Raw genomic sequence first — 9797 nt, 5'->3', positions numbered from 1 at the left:
TATATGCCAAACTGCCCGTACTCACTGCCTTCATACTCAAGGCATCGACCACTATATTGGCTTTTCCCAAATGGTACAAGATAGTGATATCGTAGTCCTTTAGCAGCTCCAACCACCTCCACTACCTCAAATGGAGATCCTTCTATTTAAACAAATGCTAGAGGTTACTATGATCCGCAAACACCTCACAAGACACACCATACAAATAATGCCTCGAAAACTTCAATGCGTGAATAATGGCAGTCAATTCTAGATCATGAACGGGTAGTTCTTCTCATGAGGCTTCAACTGGTGAGAAGCATAGGCAATCACTCTACCCTCCTGCATCAACACACACCCAATACCAACTCTTAAAGCATCACAATGCACTGTATATTAACCTGAAGCTGATGGAAAAACTAACACTGAAGCTGTGGTCAAGGCAGTCTTGATCTTCTGAAAGCTCACCTCACACTCATCCGACCACCTGAATGGAGCACCCTTTTGAGTCAATTTGGTCAAGGGTGATGCAATAGATGAAAATTCCTAAACGAACCGACGATAATAGCCCGCCAAACCAAGGAAACTAAGAATCTCTCTGGCTGAGGACGGTCTGTGCCAACTCTAAACTGCCTCTATCTTCTTCGGATCAACCTGAATACCCTCACTAGACACCATGTGCCCCAAGAAAGCCACTGGACTTAGCCAAAACTCACATTTGGAGAACATTGCATAAAGCTTCTCCTCCCTCAATAAATGCAACACAACTCTCAAATGCTCTATGTGCTCCTCCTGACTACACGAGTATACTAGAATATCATCAATGAATACAATATTGAACGAGTCAAGATACGACCGGAACACGCTGTTCATCAAATGCAAGAACGATGCCGGCGCATTGGTCAGCCCAAAATATATCACAAGAAACTCATAATGACCATATCGGGTCCTAAAAGATGTCTTAAGAATATCCGAGTCCTTGATCTTCAACTTGTGATACCCTGAACGGAGATCAATCTTGATTGTAACATTGTTCAACTACCTGTAATCAATGCACATCCTCATCGTGCCATCCTTTTTCTTCATAAATAGAACATGAGCACCCTAAGGAGACACACTGGGCCGAATAAACCACTTATTAAGGACTTCCTGAAGCTGCTCCTTCAACTCCTTCAACACCGCCGGTACCATACGATACGATGGGATAGAAATTGGCTGAGTGCCTGGCACCAAATCAATACCAAAGTCATTATGCCTGTCCAGTGGCATGCCCGGCAGGTCTGCAGGAAACACATCAGGAAATCCCTCACTACGGGAACAAAAATCAATACTAGGAGTCTCCACACTGACATTCCTCACAAAGGCTAAGTATGAAATACAACCTTTCCCAACCATCTGCTAGGCCTTCAAGAACGAGATCACCCTATTTGGTACAAAATCAATAAAACCTCGCCGGTCAATCTGTGGCACCCCTGAATAGCCAACGTCACTATCTTAACATGACAGTCTAATGTAGCACGACACGGAGATAGCAAATCCATGCCTAATATCACATCAAAGTCCACCATCCAAAGCAACAAAAAGGTCCACTCGGGTCATCAGACCCCCAATAGTCACCACACACGACCGGTATACATGGTCCACAATAATAGTATCTCCCACCGGAGTAGATACACGAATAAATGAAATAAGAGACTCCCGGGGCGTATCCAAATAACAAGCAAAATATGATGACACATATGGAAAAGTGGAACCATGATCAAATAACACAGATGCATCTCTGTGGCAACTAAGACAATACCTGTAATCACAACATTTAGCAATAGCATCTGGTCTAGTTGGGTGTGCATAGAAACGGACCAGACCACCACCTGATCGACCTCCCTCTCTGAGGCAACCCCTAGTTGACTGACCCCCACCCCTAGCTTCCTGATCGGGTGGTGAAGTAACTGGAGCTGAAGTTGGGGGCTGACTTCTCTACTGAGACAGACCCTCAAGAACACGAGAACACTGGCTCCTCATATGTCCAAACTCTCTACACTCGTATAAACTCCCTGGTGCTAGGAACAGGGACTGCAGGGAACCCCTAGCACCAAAATGACCAGTAGAAGGACCTGGCATGGAGGAACACTAAGCAGATGGAGCACGGGACGAACTCTGGGATGGTAGGGCACTGAGTGATGAATGGCCCTGATGTGAGCTGTGAGAGCCATGGCCGGATGATGCCCCATGATGAACTTGACGAGCTGACTAAGCATGTCTGAATGGACGGTCTCTACCGTGCTGAAACTGACCTCTCGAGGCCTCTTGGCCTCCCTCTCATCTCGCTCCTGGTGGTGAATTGACTCAATCTCGCGAGCAATGTCAACAACTTCCTCAAAAGTAGCACCTGACAACCTCTCCCGGTCATGAGAATCCGAAGCTGATATGTGAGGCCATCAATGAACCTCCTGATCCTCTCTCTATCCGTAGGAACCAACCAAACAGATGGGGAGCTAACTCCGAGAACCATATCTCATACTGCTTCACAATCATATCATCCTGACACAATTGCTCGAACTGCCTGCGCAGCTCCTCCTTGTGAGACTATGGCACATACTTCTCTAAAAAGAGAACAAAGAGTTGCTGCCACATAGGGGGTGGTGCATCAACATGCCTACACCTCTCATAAGCCTCCCACCAAGTAAAGGCAGCTCCAGAAAACTAAAAAGTAGTAAATGCTACCCCGCTGGTCTCCAGAATGCTCGATGTACGAAAAATCCTCTAACACTCATCCAGGAAACCCTGGGCATCCTCGCCCTCTGCACCATTAAAAGTCGGAGGCTGAAGTCTACCAAACCTCTCTGATCAACGCTGCTTGTCGTCAGGCATAACTGGTAGCACATAATCCTGGAGTGGTGTAACCGATTGGGCTGGAGGTGCCCCTGGTGTATGAAGTCCCTGCAGTACCTGCTTAGGTGTGGGAGCATCAGGAGTTTGAGTACCTCCCCCAGCCTGAGAAGTAGTTGCGGTTGTGGTAACTGAGACCGCCTGAGCCAGGCCAGTGCACACTGATAGAATCTGGGCTAGGACCTCCTGAAGGCCTGGAATCACAATAGGCACAGCCGGTGCCTGAGCTGGTCTTGCTGAAGCATTCGCAACTAGGACCTGATCATGAACTGGGGAAGCTAGTGGATCTATAGGTGCTTCCCTAGCTGCTGTGCGGGCTACACCCCTGCCCCTACCATGGCCTCGATCGCAACCTCGACCTCGGCCTCTAGTGGCCCCAACTGGTGGTACTGGTAGTCGTCTATCCTGACCGGTAGCACGTGTCGTCACCATCTGTAAGAGAATAGAATAATAGAGTTTAGTACCATAATCAACAGATTCACACGACAGGAATTTTAAAAATGTGAAGTTTTCCTAAAGGTTCTGCAGCCTCCGAGGATAAGTACAGACGTCTCTTTACCAATTCGTAAGACTCTACTAAATCGGCTCATGACCTGTGAGACCTATGTAACCTAGGCTCTGATACCAACTTGTCACGACCCCAAATACCTCGGCCGTGATGGCACCTATCACAGTACTAGGCCAGCCGAAACAACACGAATGATATAAAAGATCCTTTGTAAAGAATTATATTTGTCTGGTGCAATGTGCTTTACGATCGCAGAGGGGAATCTTGGATTGGGCGAAAATCTTTTTTTGAAAACGTGAGGAAATGGTTGCGAACGCGAATTAGTGGGGGGCTTACCCTTCGGGAATGCAACCGTCCACTAGCGAGCGCGTAGGGTTATGGGGTCTGGGTAGGGAGCTGTCTGATTTTCTACACGAACAGGAAGGCCAGGGGAGAGGCCATCGCGAATGTGAAGAGTATTTCCCAAACGAGAAGGCCTATTGTGCCGATGTGCTTCGCGATCGCATCAGTTCTTCATGAACGCAAAGAAGACCTCACCCTGGTGATTTTAAACAATCCAAAATCGGGATTCTTCCCATTTTCACCATTTTCAAGTTTGAGCTGGGTCTAGAGGCGATTTTGAAGAAGTTTTTCACCCCAACTTCACATGTTAGTAGATTTTAATTTGTTTCCTTACATTTTTATTAATACCCATTGATTTTAACCTTTAATCTATGTTTGTTCATGGTAGAAATTGGGGTTTAGATAGAAATTGGAGATTTGGACCTTAAATTAAGGTTGAATTTTGAAACTAATCACATAATCGGGCTAAGTGGCGGATGGGTACTTGGATTTTGGTCCCAATATCGGGTTTTGACCTAGCAAGCCTTGTTTTGACATTTGTTAGCTTTTTCCAAAATCATTAAAGTTAGATTCTTTTTCACTCGTGGATAGTTTCTAAAGCTTATTTTGAATTATTTGAAATAAATTTGGTCAGATTTGATTGGTTTGGAGGTTAACTTAGGAGTAAAAGCCGTATTTGAGCATTGTTTTGGTTGCGGAGTAAAGAAAATGTCATGGTGAACGTTGAGTTGAGGTATTAAGACTTTTTGATCTATTTGCTATGTATTTTATGTGTGAGGACAATGTATATATGAGGTGACGAGTATCTATACGGTGTCATTGGGTTAACGCATGTTGGTGGAATTTGTTTCTTTGTATTAAACTATTTTGTTAATCATGTTATCCATACATAGGTTAGATTATTACTTCATTAAATTTATCGTTTCATATTTATTGGTTATTTCAAAGATGTTGAATATTTTAAAAGTCGAGTTTGATATTGTGGCACAATATTTGAAGTGAAATTGCTTCTTGCCATGATTTTTATTATTTGGATTTGTTGTTTACCGTGAAAATGGTAACAACACTTAAATTTCTAAACGGGATTCCAAAAATATGTGATTTATTCCCCAGCTAGTTTCGTAGAGCAGTTGATGCTTGAAATGCTAAGCGTGAAGATGGGATGCGAGATAAAACAGGGTAATCAATAGACCAAGGGAGCCTGCTACCCAGGCACGAAGTGGTCTGATAAAAGCCTCGGGGGAGAGATTTGTGTCGAGATTGAAGTAAAGCGATAAAAATCAAATTCACCAATGCGATAATCGAACCAATGGGGGACGTTCCCTAGGCACAAAGCCAACCAGTAGATACCTCAGAGCTGAGACTCGAGACTATCTCGGACAGTCGATGGTAGTCGGGAAGGGGATAACAAGTAAAGACGTAGATAAACAAGGCTTTATACTATCGATACTGAGCAAAATGATGAAGAACAAGCAAGGAAATATTAAAGTGCTAAGACGACCACGAGGTCGATGGAGACAAATAGTTTAAGAGAAAGAGAGAGAGATATATTATTTCACTTATGGAGAGAATGGAGCAACATCAGCCCCTTACAAGGTACGGTGAGTCCCTCTTAAATAGGTGAGGGAACCTGGTATAGTACATGGGTGTCATTCGTGATGGTACAAAGATGGGATGTCTTGACGCAAGACCTCATAGTAGGCTCTAGATAGGCTGGATCTGTCAGGTGTAGCCATGTGCTTAGGAGACTTCTTCTTTGAACCCGACCTCGGATCTTACCTTCTTCGATTCGGGCTCCATCGAGCCCCGAGGCTAAGTACTTTGTCGCGGCCTCCCACCCTTGGGGTCTCGGAAAGAGCTTTCGAGGCATGTTGATAGCAAAATAATCAAGCCTTCTGATTTTGCCTCGTACAGATAGTCTTCGTATTTCCCATGACGAAGTAATGGGAAATGATTTTGACACTTGACTCCTTGAGCTTCCTCGGAAGACATTGTGCTGGCGATTTGAATTAAGGCGCAATCTTTTGTAACAGACGGTGTATCACATAGATCCCTACTCGATGCCTTGTCGTTTCCGCTTCTCGAGGCGAAAACACTGTCGTCGATTCGTTCATTCACAAGAAATAATAAGTGCATCTGTCGGTCAATCTTCCAGAGCATCAATGACCGTGTCCTTTTCCCCTATAAATGAGGGCGCTTTACGGAATTTCTTTCCTCGTCTCAACACTGTCATTTGGCACACCTTGCTTCTTCCTTCCCATCATCTTCTATTGCTCTTGATCACCATGATGGAAGCTTTCTGTCTTAAGGCTATTTGGACGAATTCCTTTGGACTATGTCGTAGCCTTCTGCCGAAACATCTTCTTATCAAACGTAGATGTCCCGCCACACCACCACCGTGGTTGCTGAAATACCGACCTTGGTTGTCGTACAGGGTTGAGGCAATAATGATAGATAGAGAGTTGGTTCCTCCTTTATGTAGATGATTGCTCGAAGTATGCACTGCTGGTCAAAAGGGGGCTCGGAATATACACCACTGCTCACCATCATACCCTGGCTCGTCGTAGCGCTATGGTTTGAGTTGGGGGTTTGCACAGCCGAACAGTCCAAGAAGTAGATTCAAAGTAGCCATGCAGGCGGGACCGAGGACTGTCCGGTCCGCTATCTATCTAAGGCTTCTTTGGCCAAAGAAGGTCCTCGAGCTTCAGAGTAATATGGCATTTTTTCATCCCTCCATACAACCCACCTAATCCTCTTCACCTTGCACGTGCATCCTTTCGGCTATGCCTTTTTGGTGTGGAAATCCTCCGTAGGCTTTTTGTAACTGTATGTAATGACCCCTCGAGGGCTGCTTGTATACCAACATTTATGAATAAAAATGAACCTTTGCTGATTTCTGCTTTCCAATTTGCTTTTTTTTCCTGTGTGTTTTCACGCCCTTCGAGGCCCTTCAAATGTCTCCTTTTATTGTTGATCGCTGATATCTAGCTCAGCCTTAATTGTTCTATTCCGACCCTTTGCTGATCGACATGGCTCTTCTTCAGAATCCATTACTGAGCTTCAAACCAATTTCGAATTGTCCGAATAAGTCGGGGCTGTCGGGACCCTTTATTTTATTTGGAGATCATACGTTGAGTTCTGAGGCCTCTGAGGGCAGTACCCAAAATGTAGGTCATCTTTGGGTACCCATGGATCCTTATTAGTCTTACTCGTGTAAGATAGACTTCTGTTGAGGAGCTTGCATGTAGTTTTCGCGGTCGGAGCTTCCTTCATTTACTCTTCCCACTTAGAGAGAGTGACTTGTGAGATTAGTTGCTTGCCTTGCACCAAGCGTTGGTCGTCGAGATCTTATTGAGGCTCGACCTCTTTAGGCTAGGGTTTCGTATCAGAGAATGTTGCTCCGAGCGTGAAGATGATACGAATGACTCTTCAAATTATGATTCTTCATTGGAGGATGCTCCTGGGACCGAGTATCGACCCGTCGATCTTGTATCGATATTTTTGGCTTCTCGAGGCCTCGGGTAGACGAATTGTAGCTGCCTTTCGCATATAAGTGGAGCAGCCCCGACTTCTTCGCATGACTTCACGATTTTTTCATAGCAGCCTTTCCATTCCGATACAGAGTACTGCGTCCTTCTAGGTGTGAGAGTGTTGGTAGGTACTTTTACTTTGGCATGTTAGTTTTGCCATAGCTATGGAAATTGCTCCGGGGCCGATCCGACAAGGAGTCAAAAGTGCTACTCCTGGCACCCAGGGATGAAAGGAATTCGCTTTGGAGATGGCATCTTTGCTAGGGGGGAGCGTTTGGAGATCGTAAGGAGATACTGTGGGTGGAGCGAAGGGGTAGTTCAGCAGGCGCTTTCCCCCGACGAGGGAATCGTGGACTCCATTGATGGGTTCCTGAATGTGGATTTGTATCCTTTCGCTTTTGGCCCCCTCTGATAGGGTTGTGCTTAAATTCTATCGGAAAATATAGGGTCACTCTGGAACATGTTCACCCGTCGTTTTGGCAGACGGTGTTGATGGTCAAGTTATTTGCGGAGAAGGCCGAGCTTAAATTTATGCTTGATCACCTTGTTATACCGGCCCTTTCATCATTGCGGCATGCGAACTCTGAGGTGCCGCTCATCTATGCCCTTCATTGTTGATGACAAGGAAGGCGGGGATTGGGAATGGTCCAGTTGGTTTGTCCGGGTTCGGATAGCTGATAATATTTCTGCGGAGTTCGTGTCATTTCTTGAAGGGTGGAATCACACACGTGAGTGAGGCGTTGGCGCTTTTCTAGATTTTGTCTGTAGCAAACATCAGTTGAGTGATAACGTTGTTTCCTTTGTTGCAGCAACTTCGTGGACACCTGGTGAAGTTCACGATCTGCCTAGCTGGATCCGGAAGTTGTTGACCCATTCATTCCGTGACAAACGCAGATGGCAAGCTATGCTTCATATCGGATGGAGAGCGCCATACCGAGGTATCTGCGTACATCACCTTTCTTTTGTCTTTGTATACCCGAGCTAACATTTTCCCCTTCTACTTGCGTCGGATTCACCGTTTGTAGATATCAGGCAATTCTTTGGGATGAAGCAAAGTTATTCTGGAAACAGGGAGGTGCCGAGGGCCTCTAGTACGGGGGATCATGGAGACAAGGGGGATCGGCACTCACTGCGTGATGGAAATTCCGGTGGCACTGGTCAGGTTTGCTTTTCCGGGGAAAGGGCGCTACCCGCGTCTGCTGCCCCTAGGGTACCCGATTCCTGGCCGGCAGTTTCTTTGAGCGAGCGTGCCGTGCCTAGAGTAGATTCTTCCAGGGCCGCAGGAGAAAGATTGTCAGGAGTGTGCTTCGACTTTGGGGAAGTCTGTCGGCTTCACTTTGTGGTGAGTTCATGTATAGCTTCCCTGCATTTCATGTTTTTCTCCCTCTATTAACTTCCCTTGTGCAGGCCTACGATAGGCTTAAGGATGAGTTGCTCCGTCAAGGAGCTAAGCTTCAGAAAATTCAGGGTGAGTGTGAGTCCCTTGGGCTTCTTAACGAGGAGAGGGAAGTAGAGCTACAACATTGGCGATATGAGGAACATCAGAGCTCGGTTTATCAAAGCTGTCTGTCGGAGCAGGTAATTTTCCATAGTGTGAGCTATAGTCTTTTCTGATCTTGAGGCTGACTTCCCTTTCCCGTATCAATTGTAGAAGAAGTTAGAGGATTTGGAGTACATCAAAGGCGATGTCAACCGCGTCAGAAGTGCTTGCGGGGAGCTAAGGACTTAAGCTCAGGCTCGAGCTTTGGAGGAGATGAGTGCTTTGGCTAGGGTCCCCGCTCTCGAGGTCCAGCTCCGCTTGACTTATGATAATACCAAAGTTCAAGAGGACACGATTGGGAAACTTGAATATGACCTCTCAAAAGTTAGGGCCAAGACAATTGATGCTCGGACTGAGGCGGATCTAGGTCGAACCAAGGCCGCTTGCGAGACGGAAATTCGTGTGAAGGATGCTACTGATGCCCAAGCTGAGATGGCATGGGCCCTTTACCGAGAGCGGAGGATCGAGGAGTATGTTTGCTGCAAATCCCGGAGAGAGGTGCTCAAGGCGATTTCCGCAAGGGGCTTCATTCTCTTGGAGGAGTTGGCTCAAGCGCGGGTGGATGAGTGCAATGCTTGGTCACTTCTCACTGATGTTGATGAGGGTGATTTTTGCAAGCTATAGCTCTTTAGAGTGTAGGTTTTGTCATTTTGTATCTCTGTTCCGAATATATGTAGGACATGTCTGTAGATGGAGAATACACTTTCTCTGGCGCGCATGATATATAAGGCAAAATTTTAGAATTTTATTTTCTCTATACCTTGTTCCTGCTGTTGTTTTTGGTCAGGCAGGCTGGTCCTGGCGTTTGGCGAGGTCTCTCTTGATCTGGAACTGGTCGGACGGCCCTGGGGACTGCTAAGTATGATTCTTGATGTGAGCAAGTGCTGGACTTTTGTGCTCGACCTGGCCGCTTAGGCTTAGCTTCTATGTCAGACTCTGGCTCGAGCCTTCCTGTCTTTGTATTTTTCGTGTCTGCGCTTGCAGGTGGCAGTCGTATTTGCCTTGTGCC

This window comes from Nicotiana attenuata, unplaced genomic scaffold, assembly GCF_001879085.1.
Source record: "Nicotiana attenuata strain UT unplaced genomic scaffold, NIATTr2, whole genome shotgun sequence".
NCBI lineage: Eukaryota > Viridiplantae > Streptophyta > Magnoliopsida > Solanales > Solanaceae > Nicotiana > Nicotiana attenuata.
Note: the sequence above shows the minus strand (reverse complement) of the source record.